Source organism: Moschus berezovskii, chromosome 20 (genome assembly GCF_049115385.1).
Source record: "Moschus berezovskii isolate FMDL1 chromosome 20, NW_MosBer_1.0, whole genome shotgun sequence".
Lineage (NCBI taxonomy): Eukaryota > Metazoa > Chordata > Mammalia > Artiodactyla > Moschidae > Moschus > Moschus berezovskii.
The window spans coordinates 66,015,187-66,030,998 of NC_142479.1; the positions used below are offsets into that span (position 1 = coordinate 66,015,187).

Genomic DNA, 15,812 nt, shown 5'->3' on the forward strand with positions numbered 1-15,812 from the left:
TGAGGAAGGGAGAGAGTGGTGGCAAACAAGGCTAGATTCTGAAGGATTTGAATGCCAATAAGTTGGGGGTTTTAGCCTGGAGACCCCTAGTCACAAATTCAAGCACCCTCTTGGGACCGCAGGTGCTATAAATGTGAACAACAGATGTAAAGCAGTAGGGAGTGGTGGGGGCCTGTGGCTAACCAGAGCGCCCGCCCTGCCTGAAGGCAGATTCCAAGACTGCTGGTTACAGCATATTCGGAGTGACGTCGTTTGGGGGGTTCCAGGTAGGTTTAGTGGGGAGGCGCAGTGTCCTGAGGCCGATGGTCTGGGAAGAGGCTCCTGTTTGTTGAACCTGCCCAGCTGTGAGCACAGAGAGGGCCAGTGGCTTCCGGGCTGGCCAAACTTGGGTGAGTAATTCACCTCTGCAGCGTGGCTCTTTCCACCTGGAAAACATAAGTGATCATTGTATCTATTCCCTGCCTCGGGATGGGCTCCATTCCGGAAACCTAGCTGGCTTCCTGCTTCCCTTGCTCTGCGGCCCTCCCCTCCAAGCTAGGGCGCTCCTCTCCAACATCTCGCGGCTGCGGCCCCTTTAAGGCGGCCATGGAGGACCCAGTTTCGGCGCTAAGGAGATCTTCTAGCTGCCGTCTCTGTGGTAAGCCGACACTTACGGCCGGAAGTGCGTGTTCGAACCTGCTTTTGACTCTAGACTGGGAAGGCAGGGCCGCCACGTGTTCTGTGGTGCCAGAGGGGCTGTGCTCGCTCGCTCCCACCCGCTGGCCGAACCCCAAACCCGCGGAATGACGCTGGTCCGCGGCGCCAGTTCCCGGCCTGGGGCGCTGACGAAGCTCCCGGCAACCGGACTTCAGGAATCACTCCCAGCATAGAAATTGGGCGTTGGACGGAAGAGGCCAAACTCAGGCACCAGGATCGGGGTGAGAGGCTACAGTAGGAGGCGCTGCACCCCTTAGAAAAGCCTTGGGTCCCAGGCTGGAAGGGCAGCATGAGGCTTAGTGGGTGTGTAAACATTCATGAAACTTACTCTTCTAGAGCACGTGGATCTCTTTCCCCAGGGTTTTATGAGAAGATGAGAGCTCTCTGGCCCCCGGCGGTTGGATGAAGGCATTGCAACCTTCGCTACTCCTCTGCGGCGAGCCTAGAGCATATTCGGAGTGACGTCAGTTTGGGGGATCCAGGTAGGTCAAGGTTGGAGACGCAGGGTCCTGAGGCCGATGGTCTGGGGAGAGGCTCCTGTGTTGTTGAACCTGCCCAGTTGTGGGTGCAACCTTGTACCAGGCAGCCCGACCCTGACCTAAAGTAAATTCCTAGGAGAACTTTTTCCTGGGTTTTGAATTTGCAGTAACAGGTGTGAACATTCTAGCAGCAGTTTGATGATCATGTATGATACTGCAAACAGAACGTTCGTTGAAAGAAGAAAACCTATAAACAGTGTTCATGTATATTTGTTTTATTCAATACTTTATGATACTTTGACCAGGCACCGAGCTAAGTGTTAGGGACACAGAGGTGTTACAGACCTTGTTCTCAGGAAACTACAGCCTAGTTGGGGAAATAACCCTAAAGAGAGTATAATTCAAGCTGATACTAATGCTCTGAAGGAAAGCACAGTCTTACAAGAATGCATATCTCAAAGAACCTGATGGAGACTGGAAGGCTTTCCTGAGGATGAGACCCTTGAGTGGGCTCTGAAGGATGCATAGGCGTTTGGTGGGAAGGCCAGGGGGCAGCATGTGCAAAGGCCCAGTGGCCTAGCTATTATTGGCTAGTGGAGGAACTGAAAAACGGCCACGTAGCCCAGAACGTAAGGAAAGTGGTGTGAAATGAAGCTGAAAAGGTGGGGGAGGGACAGGCCACGCAGGGCCTGCGGCTCATTTGAGGATTTGGGGCTTTGTCCTGAGAATAAGAGGAGGTCAGTGTGGGTTTTAAACAAGATGATGTGCTAAAAACTGTTACTTCAAAAGAGCCCAGTGTACAGAGCAGCAGTCAAGCAGAAAACTCTGTGATGCTGGAAATGGTCTGTGTCTGTGCTGTTCAGTAGGGCGGCCACAATCGTGGAGTGAAGTTTTGTTTTATTTTTTGACTGCACGGGGTCTTTGTTGTGGCGATGGGCTTAGTTGGTCCATGGCATGTGGGACTCTTCTTGGACCAAGGATCGAGCTCGTGTCCCCTGCATTGGTGGGTGGATTCTTAACCACTGGACCACCAGGGAAGTCCCTGCAGTGTTAATTTAAATGTAAATGGCTACATGTGCCTAGGAACTGCTGCGTGGAACAGTGCAAGTCTAAAAGTTACTGGAAGGACAGTGCCACCCTTACTGGAATCGTGACACCTGAGCCCTTTCACTTTCTGGACAGAGGCCAAGACGAGTTCCACTTGGAGAGAATCCTCCTATTGGTCTTTGCTGGGGATCTGACACAGTAACTGCTAGTGGAACTGCTTTTCATTTTCATTTCCTGGGTGTGGTCAGCCTGCTCCATGAAGCGTCATTCCTCCTTCTCCTGTCTTTGCCTGTTTCGTTGTCAGCACACTGATGGAGAAGCGATCCTTCATCACGTTGAAGTCCCTGCAGCGGTCTGTGTTACACCTCTGCTTTGGAGGGAACGTCAAGAAAAGTGTGGTCCCTGGGATTTGGGGTGCAGAGAGGTAGACAGCAGGAAGTGCTTGACCCCAGGAACGCAAGTTTCCAGTGGGACCTGGCAGGATGTAACCCTGTGAGGAAGTGAAGGCCGTTTCCAGCGGATGATCAGTGACAGGAGGTGGGAAGCGTGAAAGTGAGAGGGTCGGGGAGCTGAAGAGTTAGGGCCAAACTGGGGGACTGCCCAGTGAGAGAGAGTGGGAGGAGAATCTAGGGGTAGATGGGCTGGTATTGAGTTTGGAGGCTTTGTCAGAGGGCAGTGTACTGTGCCTGGTACAGGCAAGTTTCTGAGGGCCCCACGTGGTGGTTGGTGGATGCCCGGGCGTCCTTGGGGTGGTTGTGGGGGTTGTTGTTAGGAAGTCACTGCGATGGAGCCTGTAGACTTGGAAGGAGTGGGGGCCGCTGGGTCGCTGCAGGGTGGGCACCAGCCACATCGTGTTCTGGGTTTTAGGTAGATTTTATGTTTTGAAGAGTATTTTATCATATTAAAACAGTTTTAAATTCTCTGAATATTCAGACTTGCTGAAGTTGAACGAAGAACTGATGCACTGTACTTTCTTTGCAGGTGAGTTCACTGGAAGAGGTGTGTGCTTGCCGAATGAAAACCTGCTGAGTTTGTTTCTGCCTGGTTCTCTGTGCCTGAAATATAGTAGTTGTGTTTTAGCATTTTCTGAGTTTGTGTGATTTCATTCTTTATCTCCATAATTTTTGAATGCTGACCTGCTTAAGATCCAGTTTTGTGTGAATATAAATGAAAGGAGTCAGACCCCAAGGAAATTTTCCATACATGTCACGGCTTCTGTGCTGAGTGTGTGCCCTTGGCCTCCGGGGGCACAGTGAGCAGCTCAGTTTCCGACCGAAGAGTAGCTCAAGGTCATACACCCTCCGGGATGCAAGTGCCTTGGACCTGTGACTTAATCCCTGAGCACCCCACTCTCACCCAGGCTTCTCAGTGAGCGAGGCACCCCCACCCCCAGCACACACCCAGGGCGCATACACATCGCAGGACCTGGGGGCTTTGTGTTACAGAGGTTGGGGGCTCTGCTGGCACTGGGTGGGGCCATACTTCCCAGCAGAGATTCTCCCAAGTTCCAGTGTCTTCGAATATTTCTCCCTGTTGATGTGGAGAAGGAAAACCAGCCTGTGTCTTGAGCTGTGATGGTGGTAGTTTCATCATCAGACTGTCAGGCCATCTTTCTGTTGTGGTCTTAAGTTTCTTGCGGTACAGCAGGGCCCCCAGCCCAGGCCACGCTGTAATCCGGGGCTTGCTGTCAGTGGCTGTACACCTGACTCCAGGCTCAGGCAAACACTTGCGATACACACGTTGTCACGTGAGTTCTATAGAGTTAACTTGGCATTCAAGGCCCTCCAGAGCCTGCTCCACTGGCCTTGTCAAGCTTACCCCCTGTGTCACCACCTCTGTCCCCACACGGCTTGCAGAAGTCACGATCCAGAGGAGGAGACAAGCCCAGGGGTGCTTGGCGGGCTGCCTGATGCTTAGCTGGGTGATTTCCGCTCATCTCTTCCAGTGTAGTGGTTCAGAGAGGCCCAGCAGAACCTGGTGAAGCCCTGTCACCTCTCTGAGTGGCCCTGTCTGTCCTCAATCTGAGGTCAGGGGACTCGAGCAGTCCCAGGGTGCAGCAGACAGAGGCTGCCTTCCCAACCCACCCAGCAGGACCCTTCCACTTGGGGTCCAGGGGGTCCCAGAGTTTGAATGCTGCAGCGTCATGGGCAATGTGCCCCTTTGTACCTGACACCCCCAGCACACCTCCTTTGCAGGGAGGAGAGCATCCTGCCCTGGCTTTGATGGCTGTACATTGGCCCACTGCCGTGTCCCCTCTTCCTCACAGCAGGGGAGTACTTCGGATGGCCAGGTTTCCTGAGGCCGATCTCATCTCACCCCACAACAACCATATGAAGCGGGGATTGTTATCTCCTGATTGTCGTCTCCATTGTGCAGATCAGAGAACTGAGGCCTCGAGGTTAGGGATACAGAACTGGCAGAGGCAGACCCTGAACCCAGAGTGGATGCTCTTAGCACTACACACCCACAGCCCACTCAAGAGACGTAGTCCAAGCAGGGCTGCCAAATTTAGCAAATTAAAACAGGCTGCCCAAGTTAAGTTTGAATTTCAGATAAACGGATTTTTTTTTTTTTTTAGTATATTCTAAATATTGCATGGGATATACTAAGACTTTAAAAATTTCTGTTGTTGGTTTGGAATTCAGATTTCACCAGGTATTCTGTATTTTATCTGGCTACCCTAACCGAGGCAAAAGCCTCTGCATAGCCCTGTGAGAGGAAGTGGGTGTGGGGCTGGGAAGGTACCACCAACGTAACAGGATGTAGAGCAAGGGCCAGGAAGTTCTGAGTCCTCGGGAGTGGAAACCCCTTGGAAAACAGGCCTTTCATTCCCCAGGGCCATTCACCAAGTCTCCCCAAGCAAAGATGGGGCAGAGTGTGGCCTGCAGTTCCTGAAGAATTGCTCACACATGTAGAGAAGGTGGCCTCAGGGATGGGGGCGGGGGTAGAGGCACCCAGGTGTGTTGGGTTACAGTTTGCAGCATCTTATGGTCCACTGTGTAGGGTGGGCTTCAAGGAGTCAGTCTGGGGCTCTGCAGCCATGGCAGCTGGCAGGGCACACCAAGGAGCTGGGGCCAGAACAGAGTCCCATGGTGGCCCTGAGGACTCTTGACAGTATTGGATGCAACGCAAGCCACACAAAAAATTTTAGATTGGTGATAGCCATGTTAAAAAAGTGAAACGTGAAATTACTTGTAATAATTTATTTAACTCAGTATGGCAACAATGGGCTTCCCAGGTGGCCCTAGTGGTAAAGAACCCACCTGCCAATATAGGAGACACAAGAGACTCCAGTTTGATCCCTGGGTGGGGAAGATCCGCTGGAGGAGGACACAGCAACCCGCTCCAGTATTCTTGCCTGGGGAATGCTATGGACAAAGGAACCTGGAGGCTACAGTCCATGGGGCTGCAAAGAGGTGGACACAACTGAAGCTACTTAACATGCACGCACACGCACGTGCCAAAAATAGTTTCAGTGTGCAATCATACAAAAATTATTAGACATTTTGCTTTTTTAGAAAACTGGATCTTCAAAACCCAGTGTGTATTTTACACTTGTGGCTCGTCTAGGTTTGCCCCAGCCCCACTCTGAGTCCCAGTGGTCACATGTGGCTGCCACCACAGAAGGGGCACGTCTGAGACCTGCAGGCGAGTCAAGCCTTTGCCCTGATTCTCAGGTGTCCAGGGAGGGAGGGAGTGAGGTCACAATGTAGAGGCTGGCTTTCCTGTCTTTGGGGTCATCTGATCTTCAGCGCCACCTCAGGGCCTAGGTATTACTGAGCTGCTTTTTTAGAGGCTTAGGCTTGCCTGAGGTCACTGGACAAATGCTGGTGGGTGTCCCCAACTGCCTGACTGCCATCACGATCTGCGGGGATCTGGGATGTCTTCAAGGTCATTCTGGGGGGAAGGACTCCCAACCAGCCATTGCTCCCTGCTTCCACCCTCTGGCTAGTAAATTCACTCAGGGTTCTGGCTGCCAGGAAAGCTGGCCAGTTTTAGTCAAGGTCAGCCCTGCCTTCCCAGTCAGCCCCTCCAGGTTGCTCTCCAGGATGGGATGTGAGTCCAGCTGAAAACATATCTGGAGTCCAAAACCAGACCGGCTCCATCCTGCTTTTTGTGAAAGGAATCGCTAGGGACCGAATCCCCCAAGTGCCTGATCTAAGCCCTTGCCAGAGAGGTAGGGGCAGTCCCACAGCCCACCCACCTCGTGCTTACAAGTGTCCCGGGGACAGCTGGTGCATCACTATTAAACCTATTCATTTCGCCGGGCACTTGAAGGGCCCCTCTGATTGCTGTGACTCTGCGGGGTGGCAGGAACCAATTTCCTAAGGATGATAGATTTCTTCTTATTTGCTGCTTTCAAGCTGTGGTTGCTTCTGTGTCCAGAAGCAAAACACTTTCAAGAGGCGGTCTCCTGGGACTAACCTCTGGGGGAGGGGGCTTTGGAAGGGGAGGTGTCCTTGGCCCCCTCTGCATGGTGGTAGGGGTGACTGGCCCCCGAGGCACAAGGGATGCCAGGCCTGGGGAGAGGAGAGGAAAAGAGGGATGGGCAGGCTAGGGCAGAGGATGAGGCTGGGAGGGGGTGAGGAGGAGTGGGAGTGGAGGGTGGGCTACCAGCCTGAAGCTCCTGCTTGGATGTCCTCTGGGCAGTGATTCTCAACTTCGGTTGCCCTTCTGAATCACCTGGAGCTTTAAAGATCCTGATGTGGACTTCCCTGGTGGTCCAGTGGTTAAGACTCCGTGATTCCAAGGCAGGGGACCCAGGTTCGATCCCTGGCCAGGGAACGAAGATTCCCGTGTGCCACATGGGGCCAATGTAAATACATAAAATATTTAAAAAATAAATAAGAGACTTCTCTGGACTTCCCTGGTGGTCCGGCGGTTAAGACTTCATGTTCCCAATGCAGGGTCCCTGGTTTCTACCCTGGTCAAGGAATTAGATTCTATATGCTGCAAGCAAGACCTGGTGCAGCCGAGTCAGTAAACAAAAAATAAATAAATATTCTGCCGCCAGGCACCACTGACAAGAGATACAGATTTTGAAGGGTCCGGGGTGTGGCCTGGGACCTGGATCTTTGGACACTGCACAGGTCATTCTAATGCTCTGGACTGAGGCGCTCTCTGTCCTGCAGGTGTGAACCGACCGAGCGAGACAATCCTCTGTCTAGAGAAATTGCCCGAGACTTGCAAATGGGCCAGGAGACGCTGGGCAGGCCAGGTGCGGCCCACCCCCAGGGGTTGCCCGGACCTTCGTCTTTCTTTTGAAGAGGCTGCGCTACAGCTCAGATGGGGGAGAAACTGGGCTGCAGAAAATGGAAATAGTTCTTGCCCACAGCGATGCAAATGGATCTCGTCCCACACAGATAGGATTGGCTTCTGTCATCTGGAAAAGACAACCTCAGACATTACCTTTTGTTGCCCCATCGACCAGTTCTGCATTTGTTAGCAAATTCGGTCGCGCGTTCGGATTGCCTGTCTACATGGCTGATTTTCAGATTTTCCTTTCAGCTGATCTTAACATCTTATCAGCTCCCTCATTAATTAATGAGCTGGAAACAGTGACTTACATATGTCCATTCTATGTGTGAAAGTGCTGTGTTCAACTTTTGAAAATTGTAATTTAGCCCCTCTCAGGGGAGTGGGGTGCGACTTCCTGCTCCCGCGGCCTCTCTGGGCCCTCCTGCTGTGTCCGCTGCCTGGTGCCGGCTGTGCCTCCCTGTCTCCCCAGCTAGCCTCAGGTGTGGTCCCAGGAAGCCGTTCATAGTTGTTGGCACTAGGTCGCGTTCAGCTCTTCTGCAACCCCATGGTCTGTAGCCCACAAGGCTCCTCTGTCCTTGGGGTTCTCCAGGCAAGAAAACTGGAGTGGGTTGCCATTTCCTTCTCCAGGGAATCTTCCCAACCCAGGAATTGAACCTGTGTCTCCTGCATCAGCAAGCAGATTCTTTACCACTTTTGGCCACGACCTGCAGCAATGTGGGATCCTTGTTCCCCAACCAGGGCTTGAACCTGCGCTCCCTGCATTGGAAGAGTAGAGTTGTAACCTCTGGACCACCAGGGAAGTCCCCACAGTAGTTATAAATAAATTGTTAAATGTCTCCCACATGGAGTTAGATCCCCTTTTCCATTCTTGATACGGTGTCTTACCTTTTTTCTTGGCTCAAGTTTTTTGTAAGTTTTTCAAAGAAAAAACTTATTTTATTGATGCTCTCTGTATTCTATTTCATGAGTTTTTGCATTTGCCTTTGTTATTTCTGTTATCTTACTTTCTTAAGCTTTACTCTGCTGTCTTTTTTTCCTGGCTCCTTGAATTGCCTGCTTGACTCATATTTTTCACCTTTCTTATTTTCAGGGATTTCCGGCGCCCTTTAAGTACCTTGTTAGCGGCATCTCCCGTGTCTCGATGTCCTGTTGGACACCTGCTACATGATGCTTCAGACCTTCATGGCCCTTCTCCACCTGCTGCCAGCACTTCTGCCAGCACCACCCCCCAGAGCGGGCATCCAGGTTTGAGAACGCCGCAGCTGCACACTCCTTAAATCACAGCCGTGGAGATCACAGCACCACTTCTACAGCATCCTATTGTCAGTACAAATCACGGGGTCAGCCAGATTCAAGAGAAAGGGGAATAGACCCGGCCTCTTGTCAGAGAGTGACAAAGAATTTTCTGTTCTTTTCCATCTACCATCACAATGACTATATGGCCTATTTAGTCTATCTATATAAAGTTCAAAACAGACAAGACGAATCCACAGGAATAGTTATGTGAATGGTGGTTGCTTCTGGGGGCTGGGGCTGGGGCTGGACTGAAAAAGAGTACAAGGGGATTTTCTCAGGCGCTGGCAAGACTACAGTGATTGGGGAGTGTCAGTTACATGGATGTATATGTATTTGTCAAAACTCATCAAACTGGACACTTAAGAGCTGTGGGCTTTAGTGTATAAAATTATACCTTAATAAAGAAACAGGCAACAACAAATACTAGAGTCTTAGTTCTGCTTCCCACTCAGCACAACACACACTCACACCAGAGCCAGAGACAGAGGCTTGGGAAGTAATCTTCCGCAGCTTATTTGGGAAGCAGTCTTCTTCGGGAAGTAACCCCAGTGGGCAAGAGTGAGGGGTGTGGCGAACAGGAGAGGAGGGAAACCAATCCAAGACGCATCATCAGTTTTACCGCTGCGGGTGGTGACTGGTGTCTGGTTTGACCAGGACCTTCTCAGGAGCCTCATGAAATGCATCTCAGAACTGTCTGCTCAGAAGGACACACAGGAAGCGCTATTTCACTGGCTCGTGTCCCCCGTGGGTTCAAGTTGACTTCTTGACATTGACTCCCTGGTACTTCTGGGTTGTTGTGAAGTACCAAGGAGTTGCTTGTCGTGCTCAGTGTGACAGCCAGCTCCACTGTGGCTCCAGTGACTCCTGCTCCTGTGTTCACAGCTCCGGGTGATGGCGGTGTGTTCTAGCGCCTGTGGACACAGCCCCACATCTCTGCCATCAGTCTGGCACACCTACCAAAGCCTGGAAGACAGCACAGCTGCGCTGTGGGAGGTTACTCCTTATCAGGTAGCTTCCGTGAACCTCAGATGAGCCAGCCTCCTGCTCTCTTGAGTTCAGATGCTTCCAGATGATGGAGTATTTGCTGAGACCAGTGGATCCGATACTATCCATCATCTGCACATTATCACATCTCCTTTGCCTCCAGGAGTTGGGAGTGGAAATTTATTGAGACAGAAGGGAACTTTCTGGGGGGAGGTAATGCCACTATATGGATGTAATTTCTCCATATAGTGACAGAGGTTTGGTTAAACAATGTACAAGTTTGTCAAGACACAGTGAGTGTGCACTTCAGATCTGGGCATTTCATTGTGTGCAAATTTTATCTCAAAAGTAAAAAAAAATATAAAGGAATAGCTCTAGCTAATGATATGTATGCTGAGTTCTTCAGGAGAAGAGTACAGATGACAACAATTTACTTTGCAATGCATCAAAAATTAAGACGCATGGGCTGCCTCAGGCCAGTCACCGAACCTTTCTGATTCAGGCTCAGTCTCTCCATGTGAGCTAGGGGTTGAGGTAGGCCCACCCTGAAGGTTGGGTTAAATGGAATCCGGTTTGTAAAACAGTTTGTGCCTGGTACAACTGTATTCTTGATAAATAGTTTTTATTCTTCTTCATAGGTAAGTAGAGATACTTGCCCAGAAATACTTGATCTTGGTCTGGAGCACCATTCGGGACAATGACCGTAGGGATTTGAACTGAGAAGACGTCTCATCGAGTACCGCATTTCTGATGTAGTTATTCAGAGATCCTCTATGTCCACCATTTCTCAGCTTCTTCGATTCTCAGTGGAGCTTGAAGAGAAAACCTACCCCATCTCACCATGTGTTACAACATGTCGGGGTCACCAGGTCCTTCACCATGTTTGGTCTCCCGTCTTTCTTTCAGAACAGCAGCTGCAGGACGAGTAGCATGCGCGTGTTTTGTAAACTCTTTCTCCCTCCTGTCGATTTCTTGGCAAGTGTCTGATTCCATTATGATATGGAGAATCAACTTCGGGCCGCGGGACTCTCGTTGAGGTTGCTGTGATGCCGGGGCATCTATCCATCATCCTCTCCCATGCTGCTTCCAGCCTTGTCACTCAGCACAACACATACTTAATGGATGCTGGCTCCCGCGAGGCCTCAGATTTCACCACCAGGAGGCTCTGGAGTGGGTCTGCTGCTTCCTGCTTTGGTGAAAAAAAGACAACAACAAACTGGCAGAGGGGTAATCGTAAAGTTTTATTCTCCCATCTCCTTCTTCTCATTTGTAAGGGCTTGCAGACACACATGACTTATTTATATTCTGACTCTGAAAGAAGCTTGCACTGCGAATGCCTGCTGGGTAATTGAAATGACAATCTTCAGAATTTTTCTGCTTCCTGTCAGCGTGCGTTCAGTTATTGGCAGTGGTAGTCCTGAAGGACATACTGCTCTTGCGAGCACTTGCGGAGCCTTCCCAAGGCTCTTTAGCAGCCATTGTGACTTTATTTACAGTGGCTGTCTCTTCCGGTGACTTCCTACACGGTGATGTGCTGGGTGGTACCCGGAGGTGCTGGGGAAGAGCCCTTCTGGGTAGAGAATGATGGAAACATTGTAATAGGAAAGGATCTTTGTATTCTGAGTTCATCACTAAAGGGATGTTGCCTATAAGCTTAAATTACACATAATGGCCCATCTTTGGGAACCCTGCCTCCTAGGTAACGAGCTCTAAAGTAAAATACCTTTGTTTAGGGGCTTCCGGGGTGGTGCTGGTGGTAAAGAACCCGCCTGACAATGCAGGAGACACAGGAGATGTGGATTTGATCCCTGGGTCAGAAAGATCTCCTGGAGGAGGGTATGGCAACCCACTTCGGTATTCTTGCCTAGAGAATGCCATGGATAGAGGAGCCTGGTGGGCTACAGTGCATGGGATCGCAAAGAGGCGGACATGACTGAAGCAACCTAGCACGCATGCGTGCTCCTTTGTTTCGCTCATAGGCAACATTCTGACCAGGCCCACCTGTCAATGACTGCAGGAAGGAAGAAATGCACACCTCCCCTCCAGAGGCTGACTGGAAATGTTTGCCTTCACTCTCTCCCCTTTCAGTATAAAAGTAGCCTGAATTCTGACACGAGATGGTTCTTTGTGATGCAAGTATACCATCTTCTTGGTCTGCCAGCTTTCTGAATAAAGCCACTATTCTTTGCCCCAACAACTCGTCTCTCGATTTATTGGTCTGTCACGTGGCAAGCAATATGAGCTTGGTCTCGGTAATAACATCTTTAAGCATACTTTTTCTTCATGGTTTTCCCATTCTTTTTTTCTTTTTTTTTTTTATGGTACCTCTAATAATTTGCCCAGGACAGAAGTCAGCGTAGTAGAGAGCTGAGCACACAGAGTCAGACAACCCTGACTGCAAATCCTAGGTCTGGAACTATGGTCGGTGAAATCTTTGCTTCTAATTCTTTACTCCCTCTCAGTATCAGAATGAGAAATTGTTGCCCTTTGGCCATGTGGCTCTTTTGTTCCTCTTCACTTTCTGCCATAAGGGTGGTGTCATCTGCATAACTGAGGTTATTGATATTTCTCCCAGCAATCTTGATTCCAGCTTGTGCTTCATCCAGCCCAGCGTTTCTCATGATGTACTCTGAGACAAGTTAAATAAGCAGGGTGACAATATATAGCCTTGACATACTCCTTTTCCTATTTGAAACGAGTCTGTTGTTCCATGTCCAGTTCTAACTGTTGCTTCCTGACCTGCATACAGATTTCTCAAGAGGCAGGTCAGGTGGTCTGGTATTTCCATCTCTTTCAGAATTTTCCACAGTTTATTGTGATCCACACAGTCAAAGGTTTTGGCATAGTCAATGAAGCAGAAATAGACATTTTGCTGGAACTTTCTTGCTTTTTTGATGATCCAGCGGATGTTGGCAATTTGATCTCTGGTTCCTCTGCCTTTTCTAAAACCAGTTTGAACATCTGGAAGTTCACAGTTCACTTATTGCTGAAGCCTGGCTTGGAGAATTTTGAGCATGACTTTACTAGCGTGTCAGATGAGTGCAATTGTGTGGTAGTTTGAGCATTCTTTGGCATTGCCTTTCTCTGGGATTGGAATGAAAACTGACCTTCTCCAGTCCTGTGGCCACTGCTGAGTTTTCCAAAATTTGCTGACATACCGAGTGCAGCACTTTCACAGCATCATCTTTTAGGATTTGAAATAGCTCAACTGGAATTCCATTACCTCCACTATGGAGGGACTGATGTTGAAGCTGAAACTCCAATACTTTGGCCACCTGATGCAAAAGAGCTGACTCATTTTACAAGACCCTGATGCTGGGAAAGATTGAGGGCAGGAGGAGAAGGGGACAACAGAGGATGAGATGGTTGGATGGCATCACCAATTCAGTGGAACATGGGTTTGGGTGAACTCCAGGAGTTGGTGATGGACAGGGAGGCCTGACATGCTGCAGTTCATGGGGTCGTAAAGAGTCAGACACGACTGAGCAACTGAACTGAACTGGGCATGTGGCTTTGCAGCCCATCCTGCTAGAGTGAGCAGAGTACATGCGATGTGGGGTCCAGCTGAGGGCTTTAGGGTGCGGTGTGTTTGGTTTACATGTCCTCCATCGCCCTGAGAAGACTCAGGGAGTCTGGTCCCAGAAGGATGCAGGAGGAGCTAAGCCAAAGCCATCCTGCAGCCTGGAGATGATCCCAGCCGACCCAGAGCGCTGTTAGAAAAATAAACATTGGTGGGGGTGACTCACTTCCTTTACAGGAACAGAGAGTAAACAGTCTGGACTTTGTAGGCCTTCAGTCTCTGATGTAACTCCTCAACCCCACCATTGTGATACGGGAGCAGCCGCAGACAGTACATAAACAAATAAGCAATGCTGGATCTAATAGAATTTATTTATTTATTTGGCTGCACTGGGTCCTAGTCGCGACTCGAAGAATACTCAATCTTTGTGGCGTGTGGGATCTAGTTTGTTGACCAGGGATCGAACCCAGGCCCCCTGCATTGGGAACTCGGAGTCTTAGCCACTGCACCACCAGGGAAGTCCCAGGACATTGAAATTTAAATTTCACATGATTCTTGTCACAATGTATTCTGCTTTTGAGGTATTTTTTTTTTTAACTATTTAAAAATGTAAAGACCATTCCTAGCCATGGGCCATGGAAAGACAGGTGGTGGGCTAGGTCTGGCCCACGGGCCATGGTTTGATTTCGCCCTAAACCTCAACTTTTTCATCATAAGATGGAGGGAACAATAAAGGGCTTCCCTCTGGGGAAATGAAATGATGTGTAGGGGTGTCTCTGATGGTACGTATTTAATCTATGATGGTTCAGTTCAGTTCAGTCGCTCAGTCGTGTCCAACTCTCTGCGACCCCATGAATCATTATTAATTATGAGCAGTCGTTATGACTTTACAGTCCTGTCATTCTAGTAGCGGGCGAGAGAAGGGCTGTTTGCTTCAACCCAAACCAAGAGAGGGAGCGATTCCCTTGCACGCAAATCTTCAACAAGTGGGGCTCCGAGAGGACAGCTCTGAATTGGGGGTCCCTACAAGGAGAGGCCGCGGGCCGCTCACTCCCAGCCAGGCTCCTGCGGATCTGCAATCTTCTCGACTGGGGCACAGAGGAGGTGTGCCCAGGGGAGCCCAGGCTGCGTCCTCTAGAGTTCCGTTAGCAAAACATATAGAAACAGATGTCTGCTTCCACCTGAGGGCAGGAATGTGGCCGGAGCAGCTGGTGAAGGCTGGGCAAGTGGGGACTGTGATGAGATGGCCCAGGAAGAAAGGATACAGGATCTCCCAACCTGTGTCTTCACAGGTCTTAGAAGGCACTCGAGAGGTTCTCATTGACTCCTGCTGTTCCGTGTCAATGACAGTGACCCGAGAAGAGGCGGGAGTCATGGATTGTCCAGGCTGCCCTCGAGTGGACCACTGGGGAAGGGCATGATGAGACACGTGGACGTTCCTTTCAGAAGGGGATGGAGATGATGTCCAAAGTGAGTCTGAACAGCACCCTAGGAACCTCGGGGGGCAGGGCAATGGTGGTCTCCATGGAGACCACCTTGAGAGCAGAAGCTGCCTGGGGCAGATGGACCAGACAAAGACGGAGTCAATGGGCAGTGAGTCCCTTCCACTCCTGTCTCAGAGACTCGGCTGGGCTGGGCGGGAGCCTGGGACCCTTGAGAGCTTTGAGCTCGATGTGAGGTAGTGATTTAAAGCCAGAAGGATTTGTAATAAATGAAAGTGATGGGAAAACAGCGGGATCTGCCTGGGCTCTCGGTAGGAGACAGAAAGCAGAATTTGACAAAGTGCAGCTGACGACATTGATTAGAGAAAATATAAAACCGTTTTATGTTTATACCCCCGAGTCTGAGATGCTCAATAAACCAGCTACGCAGTTGATTCCAATCCTCGTATTTTCTCTCCACCCCAGCTCCTCTACCCTGGGGAAAATGTTACAAGCCAGTTTCACCCTTTTGACAAAGTAAGAAGAAAGGAGAGCTCTGTTGGATGGCTATCTGCAAGGACACACTGAGGCCTAGTGTGTACCTTTTATCACTGGAACCCCCCTGAATTAGGTGTAACCTCAGTTCCCTTTCCACTCTGAAGATTTGACTTCAGGTTATGCATGATCCCTGTGGCTTATAAAACCATGCGTGCATGCATGTTAAGTTGATTCAGTTGTGTCTGCCTCTTTGCAACCCTATGGACTATAGCCTGCCAGGCTCCTCTGTCCATGGGATTCTCCAGGCAAGAATACTGGAGTGAGTTGCCATGCCCTCCTCCAGGGGATCTTCCTGACCCAGGGATCAAACCTGAGTCTCTTGCATCTCTTGCATTGGCAGGCGGGTTCTTTACCACTAACACCACCTGGGAAGCCCATAAAACCATGGAAATACAGCTAAAAGAAAGAGTTTATGCTTCTGAGCTCAAATTAACCAAATGTTTGCTTCCTTTCTGGGTCTTTTCCCTAATTTTCCTCTCAAAATTTCCCAGTTTGAACTTTATCTTCTCTACCAGTATGGTTTAAAGACCTAGAACTTGAGGCACAAGCCTT

The 15,812-nt window shown here is 50.0% G+C and overlaps 1 long non-coding RNA gene and 1 other non-coding gene across 6 annotated transcripts; both read left to right on the forward strand.

Annotated features, from left to right (window-relative positions):
• The first annotated feature begins 434 nt into the window (after window positions 1–434).
• On the forward strand, window positions 435–12,128 carry LOC129544676 (uncharacterized). Of its 5 annotated transcripts, none has more exons than XR_008683503.2 (7): window positions 435–917; window positions 1,056–1,178; window positions 2,527–2,759; window positions 3,156–3,203; window positions 8,572–8,726; window positions 9,660–9,785; window positions 10,400–11,975. It is a non-coding gene; the product is annotated as an uncharacterized LOC129544676 (long non-coding RNA). The 5 variants fall into 5 exon arrangements; XR_008683505.2 differs by having other exon boundaries at window positions 10,668–11,975; XR_008683506.2 differs by having other exon boundaries at window positions 10,673–11,975.
• LOC129544837 (small Cajal body-specific RNA 16) lies at window positions 1,215–1,401 on the forward strand. Its single transcript, XR_008683581.1, has one exon.
• Window positions 12,129–15,812: the final 3,684 nt, after the last annotated feature.